Source organism: Larus michahellis, chromosome 10 (assembly GCF_964199755.1).
Source record: "Larus michahellis chromosome 10, bLarMic1.1, whole genome shotgun sequence".
Taxonomy (NCBI): Eukaryota; Metazoa; Chordata; class Aves; order Charadriiformes; family Laridae; genus Larus; species Larus michahellis.
The window spans coordinates 9,022,146-9,041,953 of record NC_133905.1 but is presented as its reverse complement, the minus strand read 5'-3'; the positions used below and the strand labels follow the sequence as shown (position 1 = coordinate 9,041,953).

Below are 19,808 nucleotides of genomic sequence, written 5' to 3'. Positions count from 1 at the left end.
TCCCCCAGGCAAACACATAATATCATTCCTTTCATAAGGTGATCAAATATTTGATCTCACAGAAACCTAGCAAACTACAGGTTATGCTGACAAAAATAAAACAAGCTTTTGTAGGGAAGAAGCATTGCTCTATGCCTTTTCCTAGCTCTTTTGTTTGTTGTTTTATGCACTGTGGTGTCAGTGCTCAGGGCTTTACTGAAGCTGTAAATATGGGTTTTAAGAGAAGATTTGGATTTATTTAGTATTTGAACATCTTTGTGCTGTCCATGGCAATTCTCACCTATCTCCTCCTGGCTTTGAAACGGCAGTCATGTTTATAAATGGCTTTAAGATAATTGATGAAAGACATGATTTGCATGAAGAACAAAGTAGCGCAGAAACTTTGGATGAGACCTATCCACACCTTTCTGACGCTTGGGGAAATCTAACATGAAAAGGGGAAAAGGTTTTTTGTTGGTTTGTTGTTTGTTTCTTTTTCCCCTTCCACTTCCACGTGCCTTTGTTCCCGCTTGTGGACGATGCCTATAAAGCTCAACCGCTGTATTCCCCAGCAGGCGTTCGAAACGTAACCAGTTGGTGAGAAGTACAAACAAACTGCATCAGATTAAATAAGTGAAATAAGATACTGGAATTGATATTCCCTGTTAATAGAAATCACCTTTCCTCATTACCCTGGAGAGATGGCTAGCTGGGTTCAGGGTATGTCCTTGCAAGAAGGCTCGAGTGCAAATCCCTGGCAGCTCCCCCAGAGCATCACTGGCTTGTGGTAATACAAGCTGGAAGGTTAAAAATAGACCTAAAAATGAAGTGTTTGCTTGAGAAATAGGTGTAAAGATTTATTGAAGGTTTAGGGCTGATCACATAGCTTTCTGTGTGTTTTCTCTCTTTCTTTTTAACTGTAAAAGAACCAAGCAGTTGCTCTCAATGTAATGAAAAGAACTCTGAAATTGGAAGGAAATTATTCAAGTCCTCTATTGATTTATTTCTTTCAGGTTAGTTACTGTAAATTAAGCTTTGTAGAGAATTGCATAACAATTCCAAAAGCCAAACTGGAAAAAAGCTCTGGGACTGAGAAGCCACCAAACTTTCCTGACACTAGTGTTTGAAAGAGGGCTGGGGCCGGGAGCTGATGCTGATGTGTTGTGAAGCGCTGCTGCGTGTTTTGGAGAGGCGAGGATGCTTCTCGGGCGGTACGGAGCACCGCCGTGCTGCAGGCGCTGCGAGGGGCGGAGGCAGGGGTGCGGGCGGCGGAGGCAGGGGTGCGGGCGGCAGCCACGCTTTGCCATCTCGCCTTCGCATCCCTCCGAAACCCTCGCCGCGCGGAGGCTGCCGCCGGCATGCCTTTTCCAGGCGGAAGCCCTTTCAGGTGCCAGGTCTGCGTTGCCCGCTCCTCACTTGGGAAGGTTTTTCTTGCCTTATGCTTCCTTCTTTGCTTGACATTTCTTTTGGCGTCTGTGCGTTCGGGGTGGACGCGGGGTTGCGGCGGGGCTGTGTTCCCCCTCCCGCTGCCGTTTGGCCACGGTGCTGGCAGTCGCTGGTCGACAGAAGCTGATGATTGATGTCACGGCTGGGAGCAAACAGCTGCTGATTTGATTATTACTGTTTCATCTCCTAACCTTTTGGAGCATTATGGGAATATTTATTCACCTAGTCACACTTAATGGCATTTGGTGCAGTACTTCCCCAGGAACAATGAAGGAGTGGTATTGTACGGAGGTAGTTTAGAAATTCCCGTTCTGTGGATTTATTTACAGATATGGGGAGAGAAGCAAAGAAGATCTTGCTCTATGGGGGAATGGAAAATTTGGCTATTTGACTGGGAGCGGTTACAGACATAGACGTGCAATATGTTAATAAAGTAATTGTGCTATGTTGCTATAAAGAGGATGGCTTCATTATAAAATTCTTGTTTTAATACTGTCATTATAGCAGATGTATAGCATATGAACTAATTTGCATGCAGATAAGGAGGCTCTGACAGCTTGGTAGCATAATTACTGCATAGCATACAGCTCGCTAGTGCTGGGAGCTGAAGCTGTTACTGAAGGGGTTCTCATGGGACTAATTATGTTGGCTTTGTTAAATTTAAAATAGTGTATAGCCAGGAAAGAGACCCCTCTCCTGTGCTCCGTGGTGTTGTGTACAATAAGTTACAGAAGCCTTGAACCGCTGCAGCCATTTTAAGCCATGCAAATGCCTGGATCTCAGCACCTCCCAGCACAGAGGGGCGATGGGCTTTTATTTAGCCAGGGAGCCTCTATCAGCTTTCAAACAAAAGGTTCTAAAACTCTGATACTTCTGTATACTAAAACTCCAATTAGGTCTTTTTGATAAGTGAACAACACTGTAGCTGCAGTAACTTTGTTTTGTTTCGTATGTGATGAAAGCGGATGCTGAACATGTGAACTGGTGAATGGATTCTCTCCCCCCTCCCTGGTGCGCCTATTGCTTTGCTTCACCGTATCTGTGTCTTAGTGATTTGTCTCCACTTAATTTCAAGCATATTTCTGCTTCTTTTTTTTTTCCTTTGCTTTGACTGTGTCTGCAGTTTTTAAAGATCTTATTATTGAGGTTCCTTTATGGATTTCAAAATGTTTAATTCATTTCCAGGCCATTATAAACTGAAGGCATTTTATTTTCCGGGGGAAATCAAGCCAGTGCCACAGGAGATTATTTTTCCCCCGCTACATATCCCTCCCGCTACTGTCAGATTAACTTGCAGAGAAGGGGGGAATTTGTGAATGCACAGTTGACTTTGATTACGTAAGCTGGAAATTGGCAAACAGTATGGATTTATTTCAATTCCACTAACTTTAAAAAGAAATACATATTAAATTGGAAGTGCCCTAGGGCATCAGGCGAATGGGAAGCCAACCAGAAAGTGTGCATTCCCTCCCTGGCCTCTCCTGCGGTGCAGTAGGTGATGCCGGGTAGCTGAGCAGACGGAGCTGCCGGGGTTGCAGGTTACGCTGGGGGGAGTTGGGATGGTTTTGGCAAGGAGGGTGGGAAGGAACCGGGGCACCGCTCTGTACCCAGGGACCGGGGCTGCTGCGGGCTCTGTGCCGCCAGGGAGGGGAAGGGCTGCGTGGGGTGCTGCCATTTCTGGCATCTTACTGGGAAAAGTGCCAAGGGGAGCATCCCTCTCCCCGCCCTGTTAGTGACACGGCAGCAAGGGACCGGGTTGTCCGCTGAGCGAGGGGTGACGCTCCAGCAGGTCCTGTGACAATCGGCTTTGCACAGCTCCCTGGAGATTTTATCCCTACCCAGGGCCCTATCCCCCTCCAGGAGGGCCCTCACTCTGTGGATCCTCACCTGTCTCTCCTCTAACCGCGGCAATCCGGGATGGGGCTCGGCGTGGAGCCGCGCTCCTAGAAAGCAGGCTATCGGCATCGAGGGACCGCTGAGCCACTTACCTCCTCTGGTCTGTTTTGTGGGTAAGGGTGTTGTGCTCCACCGTCTTAATACGTTCTCTCCTTCAGGGTAAATGTTGCAAAGCCCCTGTATCTGTTTCCATAATACCCAGTGCTAGACAAATATTAACTTGCATTTTTTCTTTTATGCTTACTATTTACCCAGGTGTTCTGTTTTGCAAAATTCGAGCTCATGCTTATACGATCTGCTTGCATTTTGTTAATCTGGGAATATAAATAGCCTGCTGGCATTACTGCTAATTTACAGTTTATGCTATAGAGTGAATATAGTAACAAATTTTTGGAATGGTTTGTTAATCTTATCAACATTCATTATGCATTTATTAGTAGTAATTAGAACCAGTCACTGTCGCATTTAGAACTTTTTGTATCAATCAAACAAGCATTTTTTGAGAAAACTATCATTTTATGGGAAATTTATTATGTATATATTTTAAAAAATGAGATCTGGAAAGAAAAGGGGTACAGGAAAACACTGAGCCTAATGAACAGTCTTTGCCAAAAGTTTTGTCTCTTTCTTTCCCCTCCTTCCCCCAGAGCAAAGTAAAAAGAGGAGGAAGGAGGGAAGGAGTCTGTCCCTCTTTAAACAAAAAGTTACTTGTTGAAACAGTTTTATTAGGCTTTTTTCCATATAGTATCAGAGATTTCAAGGCAATTTTTGCAGGTTATTCAGGCAGTTTTAATATAGTATCACATGCATGTTGTGATTTTTTTTTTCTGTGTGCCTTCATTTTTGGTGCTGAATTTGAGATACTTTAAAGGAGTTTGATTTTCAAGAGGTCGGGAAGGAACACAGTTCTTTTGAAAATCAGTGCTGTGTGCTCTCTTGACTGGGTGCCCACTGCCTCAGTCGCATAATCAAGCCTTTCCCTGCCATCCGTGCTGCATGCTCCTCCAGGTGACTTGCGATGTCCTTTTAGCCCAAGTCCTGAATGAGTCCTTTAGGTCTCTTGCAATCACATGAACGACAAAAGCAGTAAAAATGTCTCTAAGGATTCATGATTGGACTTTGTTGTTGTTTCCTTACCAACTCTGCTGCTCCGTTTATGCTCTTTAGGCCTGCTGTTGCCACTTAGGAAGCAGATTATCCAACACTTCTCCATTTTCCAGCCCAATCAGAGATTCCTCCTGAATCAGCAGTGCTTATTATCTCCAACTGTACGTAATTACGGTAGAGAGGTTGCACCACTATAACTGGATAATGTCAGCATTTCTATTACAGCCCTGTACTTTGAGTATCCTGAAATGTGGATATAAAAACTCACTTTAGCTTTATAGTCTTTCCCGTGGTGAGAGATAAAGTGTGTGCAATCAGCCTTAAAGCAGTTAGAGAAACTCAGAACAAAAAATTCCTCTTTGGGATGTCAGTTGTATAAACGCGTTGTTTAACCTGAGCTTTGCTCACTGTCAGGCTGGGGAGTGTGCAACAGTCTGCAGATTTGGGGCATAAAGCAATAAACATTTCTCTCCTGTTTAGAAAGCTTGTTACTAACCGGAATCCATGACATTTTTGCAAAAGTATTAAGCATCTGAAGTTAGTGAATGGCTGTGAAAAGATCCATAGTGCACAAACGCAGGAGAATTTGCAGGTTGGTGCAACAAATGGAAAAAAAAAAAAAATAGATGTGAGTTCCGGCATTTAAAATCTAGTAAGTGCGCCAAAATGCCGTGAATATTTACTGAGAGTGAGGAATGGCTCCTGCAGAGCTATTTGAAACATTTGAGTATACACATTTAACAATCTAATAATACAGTTGTATAAAAACTTTTATATATATTTAATCAGTTATGAAAATGGTACTTGACATGTGAGTCTGTTTTACAAAGGTCAGCTTTTCACAGTTGTTTTTCTTTAAGTTTTTAGTGGCATTTTTAACTCTTTCTCACTGCAAAGCCTGCCCTCTTCCTCCTGTTACCCCCAGCCCCATTTGCAACAGGAATTCAGGGCAGGAGGCATTAACCTGGGTCCCTGGGGGTCTCTGCAATATGAACCAGCCTGATGGTCTTTAAAACATTCAATATGGTCTTTTTCAAACAGAAGATCAGGGTGATACTTGGTCTCTGTTTAAGAACTCAGATAAGAGTTCTGTCTCCTGCTCTGCTGGTTATCATATTCATGCCAGCAAAGCGACCAGCGATGGTTGCAGTGCTCTGGCTTGAGTTTTGACACACTTCTAATTATAGCATACAGTGGTGTAAACTCCAGAGGTGATAATGAAGCCTGGACCCATCTGTCAGCAGAGCTTTGAAGGGGAAATGCATTCCTGTTCTGCACCGCTGTTCCTTATTTGTATGTTTGTGGGGACCTGGGCTCGAGCAATCATGTCTTGCTTATTTTCATTGAGCTCAGAGGTGAAACATGCAGAGCGGAGGAGATGTGTCATTTTATCAAGGTAATTGAGTATTAACCGTTTGTGTTTCCTTTGGAAATGCATGAGGAGAGAGGCAAGGGGAAGAGGCTGTGTTTGTATGAGACCTTCATAAAAACTTATTGCCTAGAAAGTGATGACAGGTCTTTAGTGTTCTGATGTCCCATGACAAACTCGCTGCTTCTGAGCTTGGGCTGTAGGAAGTGAGCGACCCCTGTAAAATGGCCTTATTTATATTGCACAAATTCAGCATTCACAAAATCAGGATGCGGAGCATGTGGAGAGGTGTGCAAAGTACGGGACGGGTGGCATCGAAGATGAGGTAGAAACTTGCCCCAGGAAGCTCTTGGTGAGTGATGAGCATAACCCTGGTGTTCTCTTATGCTTTCCAAACTGGGGTGTGAACCCATTATGCAGACCGTGACACGTTCTGCTCTTTGATCTTAGCATGTGAACCAAGCTAGCTCTCAGAAAGGGACGTAACATCATTTTTGCTTTTCCTTTCGGTTCTCTAAGGAGAGAAAAAAAAAACCTTCCAGGATTTAATCTCTAAGAACACCTTCGTGTCTGGATGACCTGAGAAGTTTAAGTAGACCTGCTTCTTAGTGTAGATAAGTCAGTACAGTCCATGTGACAGATTTGGTCTTCCATTTGCTTTGGTGGTGTCAAGAGGCATGTCTTGAAGCAGACTACGAGGATGCAGGAACTGTCATCTTCTGTAGCCGCTACTACTTTAGCAGAAGTAGGTAGAAGTGGCATTACAGTCCAGTGCTCCTGCAACTTGTGTGGGACGGGTGTCCCCACCTGGAGTTCTCATCCCTCATTGGCTGGGACCTTATCCCAAGGTTCAAGTCATGCATTTGAAAGATAGACTAGCTTACGGATGTGTTAGATGTGGGAGAAGGATACTTTTCTCCCAGAAACACCTATAACAAGATGCAGTTTCAACCTCCTGAAAGGAGGTTGTCCGCTGCCGTTTGCACTGGGATAGAAGGGGATGAGGAGAGGAGAAATCTAGTTTAGCAGAGGTTTAACAACTAACATGCTGCAAAAATTTTAGTATGTGTTGGGAGCAAATCTAGCATAACTGGAGTTATACAAAAAGCAGGAATTTTTTCCTTCTGATCTCACCTGTCCTGTCCAAGAGTGGGACAGAAACCCTGTGTTTGTGAGGGAGGAGGGAATTCCTTGAACTGGTATGAAAAAACATAATTATAATAAACCTTTCTAGTATAGCCTCCTGATCTGCTTAGCCAGAAAACTGCAGCCCTGCATAAAGCTGAGAGCTGAAGAGTACAGGCATTTTAGTTCATCCATCTCTCTCTCTGTCTCTCTAAACATATTTTTTCAGTCATCTGTTACCAGCATTTATCTGCCTGGACCACGCTTACCATACACAGCTGTTTCCAAGGTTATACAGAATATCATTTAAAATTAGTTGGTATTGTTTAAATCCAAATACAACTACTGAGGGCTGCCACGCTGTGCTGCCTGAAGGGATGTTGTGAGGATGAGCCAGCAGTGGGAGGGGGTGAAGTGGAGCGGGAGGGCAAGGGGCGCTTGGAGGTGAGGAGGGGGTGGGAGCTGGCTGAGCATGTGGCATCATGCTTATCTGTATGGAAACTCAACATCTCACAAACTTTTAAACCTTTAATCTGCAACATGAATTTACATAAGCCTGCATGTGGAGGTGAGTGTGTTGCTCTGTCTACGCTGTTAAGTGTTGATCACAGGTGTGTAAAGGTCCTTGGCTGGATTTGAAGTTGAGTATTGTTCATAATCCAGTTGCACAATCTCTTGCCCTTGGCAAGCTGCAGCACCTGCCCTAACAAATCCATAAATACTTGGCTGCTGAGCTCTGTCCTCGAGTGACTGCAGTGTAGATGTAAAAACTCATTTAAAAGAGGCATTCTCTAAATAGATGAATGAGTTGGCTTTGATACCTTTAAAAAAAACCAAACAACCTATTCTACCAGCACACTTTACTACAACTCTGACATAATTTAGAATGACTCTGCCCTCCTGAAATTTCTACTACATGATTACGGTGTTGCCAGCTCTTGTGATTTGCAGGCTTAAGAGGAGACCTTGAAGGAGGTCACTTAGTCCATTCCTTTACCTCAAGGCCAGAGTGACTACGCCTAGGCATCATCGCTGAAAGATGTGATAGGGAGAGTTGTTTTTCTGTCCTTCGTAGTTGCAAAGAGACTGACCATTAGGACCAACTGTAGCTGCCAGTAGGGATTCTCCACTGGCGGTACGTGAACACTGGTGGTAGGTGCCTTTGGTGGACCACCCGTTTAGTTCAAAACTTGCCTTTGCGATGGTGGACAGTGGGGAAGGTGTGGCTCTGAAAGTTGTAAGATCAGAGTAACTGTGTATCTTGAACATCACAGAATTCTTTTTAAGATGGTCTTTTTTTCTTTTCTTTTCTTTTTTTTTTTTTTTTTTTAAGTCTGTCTTGACTTTTAGGAAGGGGAGGAATGAGGTAGTTAGGAAAGCTATGCTGGATGCTTGGACTGATGCTACCAATGGGCCTGTGACAGCCCTTTAAAGAGGCTACTTTCTCTCCTGAGTAATCTCACCTTCTGCTGTCCTCCAGCCCCAGAGACGAACCACTTTTACACTGTTTTGGCATCAGCAAAGCAAATAGGTAGGTTAGGGCTATCCCAAATGTCTGGTACTGCAGAGCCAGTCTTCCTCCAAGCTTGCATTTTTTGGTCTTGAACCCCCTTAAAAATCTACCTTTAAGTGTCCCATGAGAGGGTAAAGCTTTGGAAAATCTAGTTTTTACCTAAATATTTACATATATCACCCAAGGAATCTGAAGTCTTTTGCATGGGAACGGTGTATGTGAAAATAGGATGTCATCAAGTAGGTGTCCCATCAGCCAGTCCATGAAGTGACTGACCTGTGTCTGTAATCCAGAGCATACGAAATAAACTTCTTACCAGCAACTCATTTTTCTTTGCACTGCCATTAGGCCTGGGAAGAGGGACAGCAAGTGCTGGATGGCTGAGAATGAGCTGCTTTATAAATCCAGTTATATAGATACGGTGACCATTGCTACCCAACTAGCATGTATACCAGTCTGAATTAATTCATTATTATTTTTAAATTCACACGTTGTGGTAACTTGTCACCATGGTTTCCAAAAAGATTATGAGTGTAAGCTAAAGATCATGAAATAGTACTCGGATGTGCCTGTAGATATATCTTCAGCACTTGAGCTTTCGTTGGTGTCTTCTCGTGACCACATGAATAACTCCCACTGGTGCTAATGGGAATTGCTTGTACACACCAGGTGGGGAATAGAATAGGAAATCATGTACTTGTCCTTGAGAGAGGCTGTATCTAGATCTGTGACAAGCAAGTCACAACTGGCACCATTTGCTGTGAACCATTTCTGATGAATGATGCCCATGTGTCCTCCATGGAAAATGTCTGCTTAGGTTTGCAGTAGCAAGAGACTCTTATTAATCAAAGAAGCTTTCTCAAACTTAGACTTTTTTAAAAAGTGTGTAAGTTCCTCCATGTGCATTTATCTTGCAGAAAAATTCTGAACCCAAGCTCTTGCTGATCGATGGTTTCATTAATTATGCACAAAAGGTTCAATTCTGCCAGCCTTGTTCGCTTTGAATGCTGCTTTACCCTGGGAGGAATTGACTTGCATTGTGCAGGTTGGATAAATTCACCTACACTCTGAACTTCTGTAAAAGTCTCCAGGGAAGGTCAAGTTTCTGTTATTTTCAATAATAAATGAGATACCCATTGAGTAAAATGATCCAGGAAATCAGCTTCAACTCTCCGAATAACAGTTGTGTGGCCTCTAATGGAGAGCTGGGAAGAACCGATAGAGTTGGAGGAGAGATGAGTCTCTCTGAGCTGCAGGTCTTGCAATTCTAACCTGGTAGAGTTGGCTCCAAGGAAACAAGTGTTAATGACTTTTCCTGTATTTTGAAGAATGTCTCAGAGCCGTGACTTTCAAATATGCTTGCTTACAGTCTTGACATATCTCAAAAGTTCTTGTAGGTGGAAGAGAGGTACAACGAGAAGAGAGGATGATATTTATGTAATAGAAAAAATACTTTCTCACAGCTCATGGCAATGTTTTCCCTTCACCATGTTTTTTTGCCAAACGGATGTTTTGAAGGGCTAATAATTGCGTTTTCCTCTTCAACTCTAGAAATAGCCTAATTTGGAAAAAATAATAAAATAATAATTAATGTGATTCATCTAGAAAGTGTAAAGCATAACTTAAACAAATGGCAGTAGCGGTAGGAAAAATGCTATAATGAATGTTTCAAACTTTAAAACTTTACATTTTCTGTTGAGGTATGAAGTGACCTGAAAGGAATGAGTGGCAGTTCATCAAAAGCATTTCCTTGTAATACTGTTTTACTGGTGCTTTCCAGTTAGTAATCTCGGAATTGCTAAAAATAAATGGGATAATGGATGATTGCCACAAGGAGTTCTAATTTACTTCACTGCACAGTCACTGTGGGAAAGTGCTTTAGCTACTTTGGCTCCTTTGTATTGCCTTCAGAGAGAATTTTGCCCATGTGTTTTGCTCCAGAAGTCATCTGTTGTTTTTCAATGTATGCACGTAAACGGCTCTTGCCACTGTGCTTAAATATTGAGTCAGCGGTTCCCCCTGATGAAGCCATCACTGAGGACTGTCACGTTTATCTCAACAGATCAGCATCACAGAGCACCTAATGCTATTAGCCCCAAAATGTTGTCTGCCAACCACAGAATCATGAGATATGAGTGACCTTCTGCTCTTTCGCTTCCTAATCGGCTCTGGGCTTGGGCTGCCAGCTTGGCTGCTCTGTGCCTCCATAACCCATCTGAAAAATGGACACAGTTTCATCTTCTCACCTTGCTGAAGGCATTTTGAAGGCGAATATACTGACAAGTGGGAGTTGCTCAGATTTTTTGATGGGTGTTGGAGTATTGGGTGTTTGGTTTTTTGGTTGTTACCGGCTCTGGGTGAACCTACTCTGGCAGGGGGGTTGGACTAGATGATTTTGAGAGGTCCTTTCCAACCCCTGTCGTTCTGTGATCCTGTTTTATTGTTATTTTAAATATTTTAAATGGCTGTGATTAAATTATGTCACATCTATTGGTCTCTGGTCACCCTCATCCTGCAGCTGCAGAGGTAGCAGGGATTCCTATTCCTCCAGGTTCTCTTTTGCCTTTCTGCAATGCTTCCTCAGCAGGGTGAGAGAAATGTTTCTTTAAAAAAAATGATTCCAGTGCCACAAAATAATACATCACCAATCATGCTCTGAATGTTTGAGCTTTATTGCTATATCTCATTTATGACTTCATCTAAGTATATGTCATCGTACTGGGAATTTAGGCTCCTAACAGATTAATAAATGGCTAGTCAGGTGATCGAGGCTCTGCTTCACCGTGTCTCTTGGGTAAGATGTCACTAGCTTTTCTGACCGCCATGTTGCTCTGCCACTGGTTGTCACCTTTGTGAGAGCAGATGTGAAGAAAACGCGTTGTTCTTCACAGCCCAGTGTCAGCATGGGCGTCCGGTGAGGCCCTGCCAACATCTGCCAGCCGCGACTCCACCAGCGCGACGGGCAGTGGGAGCCATGCTTCATCTTAAATCAACCCCCTGTCCTGAGTCAAAAGCCCAGCTGAGAACAACAACAAAAAAATAATTTGTTTCTTTTTTTTTTGATCCACAAAACATTTATTGCCTCTAGGCTGCTGTCCTGCAGAAACTTGACCGTGTGTTTAACACGAAGCATGGAAATTGGTCTTGAAGCAATTGGGGTATTTGTGTGCTTTGAACTAAGCAGGTGATTGGCAACAAGTGCCGTGACCAGTTCTGTACCAGCATCTGTCTGGCAAGGTGGTTTCACCTGCGTCAGTCGTCTGAAGGACTCAAGGCAGTTGTCAAAGGATAAACGCTTCCACACTTTGTAAATAAGTGCTGGAGTTCAGGTTTAAACTTCATATTTTTGGTAAGGTCTTAACCTGCTATGTGACATCCTTGTCCTCAAGAAAAGCATTCTGTCTTTCTGATAATCGCTTGACTGTCCTCTAAGTCAAATAACATTGAGGTACGTTTGAGAATCTCGTCTCGGTGTTTTTGTAAAGCCTGGATCTGATTGTGTGTTTTCGAGCATTCGGTTTCCAGGCATGTACTGATCTGGTAGCATGAGAAGGCAGATTTCTGGGGAAACTGTCTTCTCACCACCCAGATCACAACGTCCTCCACCAACTGTGTCTAAGCTGAGGAGCTAATTGTGGTTTTGGGGATTACTGCCTTATCCTCGGTGTCATTCTGAGACAGGTACAAGCTAAAACCTGGTGGTGTTTTTGTTTGTTGGGAACTGGAGGCAAGACAAGAAACAGCTCATTTTGTTTGGGCTGCCAGGCAGTTGCACGAGGATAATTTTTGTGTGCTGATTGTTAATGTTGCATTCAAACCAGTGACGGTGGGGACCTGGAGATACTCTGGAATTTTACTCACCACAGTGAAAGCGGGAGCTGCTGGCGCTGTGGCTCCGCGTGGCATCTCGTGCTGTCTGTTGCCCAGAAGGGCACTGGTAAACCAGCAGATGAGTTTAAAATGGCATTTAAAATTGGGACACTTGCAGAAAATGATTTGCAAGAAGCTACTAAAATGACGGAGTGTGTAATGTGATGGAATGATTGTTTTGTGTGAATGCAGAGCTATAAACGCCTGCGCAGGGACATTTAACAGAGAGAAGGTATAACTAGGAGTAATCAGATGAAATGAAGCAAAGACCATTTAAGCCAAACACTATGTCATTGTCCCCAGTTTAAGCACTGGAGTATTTTATACGGCTGGTGCTTGGCTTCAGAAAGGCAGAGTAAAGTAACCTGTGGGTGTATATCCTGTGAAATTCATAGGTGATGACGGGATTGTGAGGCAAGGTTTTTATTATTTGTGTACAACTGAAAAAGCAATAAAATAAATGGAGAAGCCTGTTATACATTATCAATAGCATGACAGTTAGCTTCGACTGCAAAGATGCAGAGTTATGCGCTACCTAACCAGCAGGCTTACTGTACCTGGCAGTGTTTTAATTAAAAGTAAGGAAAATGTATTGTAACTTGTGTTTTCTTTAGTATTTTATTGCACTTACAAAGCTATAAGGATTAATAAGCTTTTTCTGTGTTAGAGCTGGGGGTGTGGAATTTACCGCAAGGGAACGGTAAGTAATAAAATATTCAAATAGTTTTTATTTCAGTGAGGTAAGAAAAGAATTAAAATTAATGTATTTGTTTTCTTTTACATTTTAACGCTTCCAGTTATTAATAGGGATGAATCTGAGACTCAAACACCAATCAGCTTCTCAATGTTTGGCGTTTTTTCAGCATCCTGAGCAGTTACCTAATCTCAACATTACAGAAAGTGAACCATGAGAATGTTTTCAAGCAGCTAAAGCGTTAGCAATCATGAAGAACTAAAGCATGCTGTGCATACAGAGCTACTGAAAAAAAAGACAGAAATTGGTAGCAGTTAAGAACAGGTAAAATTAAGGCACAGGATCTGTAGGGAATAGTGCCTAAACGCGCATATTGCTGGGTAGATTTGCTGTCTGTTCTAGTCCTTCCCTTGAGTTTTACAGCAAGTGCATCCATATGGCTACATAAGTGCGTGTTTCTGTAATCTGCATACTTCTTGCTATAGCTGATACATTTGCATTTATTGGTCAGTATTGAATATGAAGCTGGAAAACTACTAAGCAAAGGTCAAGGAGGATTTGTCAGGGAACAAGAGCCATCTGAACCAAGGGCTGGTGAGTGGGCAGAGCCAAAAATTGCAGAGCCACAGGAGACTCATGGCTTTCTAAGAGTGTGATGAGGTTATCGCAGTTGGAAGTCCATTAGTTTTATAGCCTTTTGCGGCTCTGGGCTAGGGGAGAAAGTATACCATCTCCAGTGTACATTGTTCAGAGAAAAAGACTGGTTTAAATAACTTTATTGATGTCCTGTAGAAGTGTAGTGTTCTGTTTTATAAAAAAAAAAAAAAAAAAAAAAAGAAAAAACCTCTCTCTTTGAATGTCTCTTTTCAGTGCGCTGGATGTGGTCACTGAAACAAATTTCAGGAAATGCCTCAGAGAGAAATGTGTACGTTTTATATGACTCTTCCTTTCTATGGTGGAATTTTACAGAGATTAGACTAATGAACTGATCTAGTTTTAGGCACACGCCGTTAGGTGAGGTGTTTTATTAAGACTTTCAACTGCAAATTAAAGGTCTGCTAGAAGGGCAATTAAAGTCATCGGAAAGAGTTTTATATCACACCCAACCAGGGAGGACCCACATTGTTTTGTACTTATCTTGGCAGTACAAACAGCCCTGGAAGAAATACAGCAAGGGAGGTAAGCGATCTTGGTTGAAGCAGCTGAGCTGTTGGACATCAAATAATCTCCTATTTATTACTATGGCTTTAAAGTGCAGAGTATCTTTTCATGGATCTCTAAGCACATAGGTATGCAGGTGTCAAAAGCAAACATTGTTTTTGAATAGAAACTGAATTGAAATACTGCAGGTGTTCAGTCTGGGTTGGATACTCCATTTATTATGTGCTTAATTACAATATCTGTTCATAGGACACCGCTGAAGCCTTGAAGTGGAATAGAAAATAGGACACCTTGTTTCGGGGAGATTAAAATTTTTTTGTATCTGAGTTTTGAAGAAAAGAGATAAGTTTTTTCCTTCCAATAATTGTGGCAGCTTGTGTAGCAGTGCTGTTGTAGGGAACAAACAGGCAGCCTTGCCCCTGGAAGGTCTACCGCTAATCTCACTGTGAGACAGGTTTACAAAGTTATGGCTAACAGTAGTTTTTGATGTGTTTTTCTTATTTTTCCTTTGGTTTCAATAGTCACATATATTGTCCAAACATATTTTGGGTTGTTTTTGTGTTTTGGGGGTTTTTTGTTGTGTTTTTGGTTTTTTTTTTCCATTTAAAACTCCAAAGTAAAACTGGTCATTGTGTTCTTGTTCACTGTTTCTCCTTCAAGAATCTACTGCGTATCTTCCACTAAATTGAGAGATTCCTCCAGCACTTCATGGTGGGTGAAAAGGATTGTGCAGTGTTTATAAAACCCTTAATTATCCCTGGAAAGACAGTGAACTCTGCTTATCTGAGTTGCATGGTTTTGTGTCTCTCTTTGCTTTGTGACTTGGTGATTCATCTTGCAAGAGTTTGCAGTACGCCCAGTCCCAGTGCGGTGTCCCCCAGCTTTCCCAAAGCTCTCTCCTCCCAGTCTTTTCTCTGTAACATTAAGCAAAAAGTTGAAGGGTAGTTTTTTTCTTACCTGTTCGATAATTCTACTCAAATATGACCTACTCAAGACTTGTACCAAGCCTTGTGAAGATCCAATAGTTAATGGAAACCGGTTTTTCATACTGCACTGTCATAAGCTCAACCACTCAGCCAAACGTGAGAGGGAGCTGGTGGGGGTTGTGTTTCTCAGCAGCTCAGAGCCTCCGCTCACCAGCTCAGAGCTTGGCTTGATGCTAGCCCTTGACTCGGGAAACTCTCAGACTGGGGTACACCTTCCCTTAGGCAACTTGCAGAAATCGGATAGCTTTGGAGATAACCATGGAAAAAGCTGAAAAATGCAAGAGAGGTTGTACCTCCAGGTGAACTACTCCTTGTGAAAGTATAAATAAGACAATGAGGTATTTGTTTAAAAGTGCTGTTTGCGTGGGAGCGACCTGACATCCTGGGTCTCCTGTGACTTATTTCAAAGTACATTTTAAGCACTTACTCCCCCACACCTTTGGCCTGTTGTATTTAATACAGATGCGTACATTCGTATGGAAGAGTCCTTTTAATCCACATTGTGCATTTCCATAGCTGCTCTGAGCAAATGCGGCAAGGAATCAGGTTGGGCTTGAATTGAGATAGTCTGGAGTGAATGATCTACGGGTTTAAAAATAACCAGCTAATAGGGGTGCTCGGTAATTATCCAGTGTATGTATTTAATTTACCGTCTTCAGCTGTAGTCTTTTCCAAGACAGACAAAATTTCTACTGACAGTAACTTTGACAATTTTTACATAGAAGAAATGTGATCCTTTTGAAGTAAAGGTGTGTGTCATGGTTGTAGCATTATCTAGACTTCTGAAAATGTACATACAAGAGAACCTGAATATAAACGCAAATATATAATCACCCGGTTAATTTACTTTCAGCTAATTTCACTTCCCATAAGTCACATACACATTTACACAAATGGCAATTTTCATTCATTTCTGTGCCAATATTTAAAAGCAGAACATTACAGTGCAATCTCATTACTACAGCTTTATTGATTTTTAAAATTACACTTTATTACACTAATCCATATATTAGAAAGAATAAAATTGTGCATAGTTACGGCTCAGGTCTTCTCGCCGAGGAGGGTACATAGTTTGCTTTTTCTTCAGTAGTTCACAGTTTAAATGAGTGGATGTCATGCTGTTGGACTCCATGAACACAGGATTAATGGCAAACTCATTAGTTCATGAAGTTTAATCTTCTTGGTGGGTGTCCCACCTCGTGGGAAATGAGAGGGATTTGGCTGCAGGTGTCTGGTGAGGTAACAGCAATCACTCAAAGAGAGAGATCCAGAAGGCAAGCTGCTGCTATTGCAAACCCAAGAAATGTATTATTTATGTTTTATTCAATGCCAGAATACTTGTTTTTCCTTAGGAGAAAGGAAGTGAATTCTCTGCAGGACACACAAAGAGGTTGTAACTGCACTGGCAGCTACCACACTGCAGTAGTACCATCTCTGACCTGCTTTCCCAGGTCAGAGAGGTACTGCTGTATGCCAAATATTCAAAATTTGGCATAGATTCTTAAACAGGGCTTTTTTAAGTGGCTTTCTTGGGGAGTGTGGCAGGTTTTGTAGCCTTGCTTCTAGTCATCAGGTAATTATCGGTTTCTTTTAAATTGATATTAGAGTCGAGAGTGAACCCCCTCATGCTGAATTGGCTTTGTGTAGCCATGGTGTGGTGTTTCACAACGCATACAAACGGGCTTGCAAAGCCCCAGCACAGCAGCAAGTTATTTTTGTCCCTTTTAATCTGTTAGGCCCTGATCCTGATCTGTAGGGTTTCCTAAATCCCATTGATTTCTCTAGAATTAGGCTCCTAGAGTCCTTCGAGAGCCTGGATATTGCTGATCTTGTGCTATAAAACAGAAACAAACCCACTTTCTCTACCTCAAAACGCTATAAGGATAAATGTGTTGAAGATTATCAATGTTCTTATTCGGTGGCAGTGAAGGCCACAGAAATACCAAAAATAGATTTAAAAGGGACAAAAATAACTTGCTGCCTGGAGGGTCTATACAAACTCTGAGCTGTTGCTGTGTGGCTTGGCTGAATCGTTCCTCCAGGGAGGCTCCGGGCAGTCAGTACAGCTTTGAGGGAGGGCACCCAAGGGATGCGACTGAACACAGCGCCCCAGAAGGAGGGAGAGCGGCTTTTACGTGCACCGAGGATCAACCTGCCATTGCTTTTGTGTGTGGCCAGCACAGTCCTTACAGCAAGAGGGGAACCTCACAAGCCGCTGCTGTGGGATCCAGCTTTGGACACTAAGTGTTGCTGGAAAGGCTGGTGGGAACAGAAGGAGATACCAAGCTCTTTATACAATCCCTTCCATCTCCCCCTGTAGAAGAAAAATTACTTTAGACCACAGCGACGAAATGCATTTCTCTCTGAAATGTGTCTGTAGAAAGACAGGTTTGTCTTGGTCAGCTGTTTTCTGGGTTTAATCAGTCATTCCTGCTGACCACAGTGACAGGAATTTTGCTTTGAGTACTGCAGTTGTCTGTGTGGCCAGGAAGAGTCAATCAGCATCTGTTCCTGCGCGTGCATCATTAACAGAGCTGTGAAGTAATTTCTAGCGACAGACCACATTCTCCTTTGGACTGAATTTCTGCTCCGCCACCGAGACACTCTGAATGCTTGTCATGTTCTTGTGGGTTATACGTATCAAGTCACTGGCTAGAGAAGGGACAGACAACACTTAAAATCCCGGAATGAGCTTCCTGAGATCCAAGTTTTAGGAAAAAATTGTATTTATAAGTCAAACATGTTTGGTTTGTAACAGACTAGGTCTCTGAAACTTCCGTATTTTCATGTAGTTAATACGATAAATTACCCTTACGCCTTACCATAGGTAAGTGGGGTCACACATGTGTATAATGGATAGCATAACAGTGTCTAAATACAATTCCTTCTACTGCTGTTGAAGAAAACCCATCAGTAGTCTTAGTTTGGATAACGCCAGAAGTCAATAAGCTGAAGTACTTCTGCGTACAATGTTTTCTTACAGATAGGTTATGTTTTATTTTTTGTTAATGTAGATAAGGCTATTTCTGATACTGTGCTGCAGATAAATTCTGCCTTAAGCATGGCTGGTAATCAGGTGGCCTCTTCAGGAGACAGACCGGGTTGTCTCTGTGTTTTCCCTTCTCCGCTTGCCATTAGCTGTCTGTGGAGTTTGTCCCGCCTTCCAGTTATCTGGCACCATTGGTGACAGCTGCAGGAGCGCCGAGGCAGGCTCTCCACATTATCCTGTGACGTTGGGGAAGGTGACCTCTAAACACTGTGCAGAGGGAAGAGGGGCTGTTTTCCTTAATATGTTTCTTCCTTAGCACCTGAAGATTTTTTCAGTGTAGGTGATGAGAGCCGTCCCTTCTTGCTGAACGAAGAAAAATATCAGTCTTCAAGAGCAACGGCAAGAACAGCATCCTTCCTTCTAACCTGCCTGCAAACAGCCTCTCAGCAAACCCCCACAACAGCGCTTGGTGCTGCAGCTTCGGGAGTCAGTAGCATCCCTCTACGCTTCACTTTAAAACCTTATTTACTACAGTTCCATTCACCTGTGGTAACCATCAGTGACTTGAGTTTGTATAAAATATGGTTGTAGCAACTACATCATCGCTCTGAGTGTACAACTCCCACATTATCTGTCATTTTAAGAGGAAGCTGGTCAGTGGATATGAGAAGCAAATGATTTATGGTTTGTTCAGCGATATTTTGGTGGCTCACTAAATTGTCATTGCCAGCCAGTGTAATCGGATAAGGAGTTTGCAGAAATCATTGCTTTGCAAATGGGCATTATAGGTGTTCTGCACTTCAGAAGTAAACTTCTAAATGACTTGCTAGGGGCTGTTTTGGTACATGGTAACAGAATTACTGCTCAAGAACTGTTTTTGTTTTAACAAGAAAGTAATTGAAGTGACTACAGACCCTTTGAAGTCTTATTTTTAGATTACAATAAGCAAAGATTCTGATTAATTTAGCAGCAGGGCATCAGTGGCTATTAACAGCTTAACATGAGGCCCTGGTAAGATTGATACGGAGCTAAACAGCCCTGAATCACATATTAACAATCTGGTCATACTATAATTGAGGCTCATGTTGGGTAGTTGTCAGCATGGATGATAGGCAACACAACAGTAGCTGCTATTTGTCTTCTAAATGGACACTTAAATTATTCAGAATAATATTTGATAGTCATCAGTATGTCTGAGCCACAGTCCAGTTATTCTAGGCATGGATGACGAGCTTTAATTTACTTAGCTTAAGTACAGCATTGGGCTCTGCGTGTGCAAACTCGCTTGTGTCTATAAACAATTTCTCAGGTGGGGTCTCCAGCCCATGATGAGATCCCTCTTCTGTGGCATTTAGTGGTGCATGAATAAACTAGGACGCAACTAGCTTGGGTGTGATAAGTAAACCAACAGCTGGGCAAATATTTCACCTGGCATCTGAGCCACCCGTGTTATCAGAGAATTATAGGCTAGTTCGGGTTGGAAGGGACCTTTAAAGGTCATCTCGTCCAGCCCCTCCTGCAATGAGCAGCAACGCCTTCAACTAGATCAGGTTGCTCAGAGCCCCGTCCAGCCTGACTTTGAATGTTTCCGGGGATGGGGCATCGACCACCTCAATGTACACCTTTTATGCAGTTTTACCTCCCCAAACCAAGAGAGAAGGTAAAAGCTGCAA

General features: G+C 42.6%; 1 protein-coding gene across 46 annotated transcripts in view; it reads left to right on the top strand.

Moving 5' to 3' along the window:
* MAGI1 (membrane associated guanylate kinase, WW and PDZ domain containing 1) overlaps positions 1 to 19,808 on the top strand; it is a 361,242-nt gene that overhangs the window by 246,360 nt on the left and 95,074 nt on the right. For 3 of the 46 annotated variants that reach the window (XM_074603153.1, XM_074603157.1, XM_074603145.1), the window contains exon 1: positions 3,168 to 3,434. The exons of the other annotated variants lie outside the window; for them this stretch is intronic. The gene's annotated coding sequence lies outside the window, so the exon portion shown is untranslated. Of the gene's footprint in view, positions 1 to 3,167; positions 3,435 to 19,808 lie in introns of those variants that run through there. 46 annotated transcript variants of the gene reach the window in all.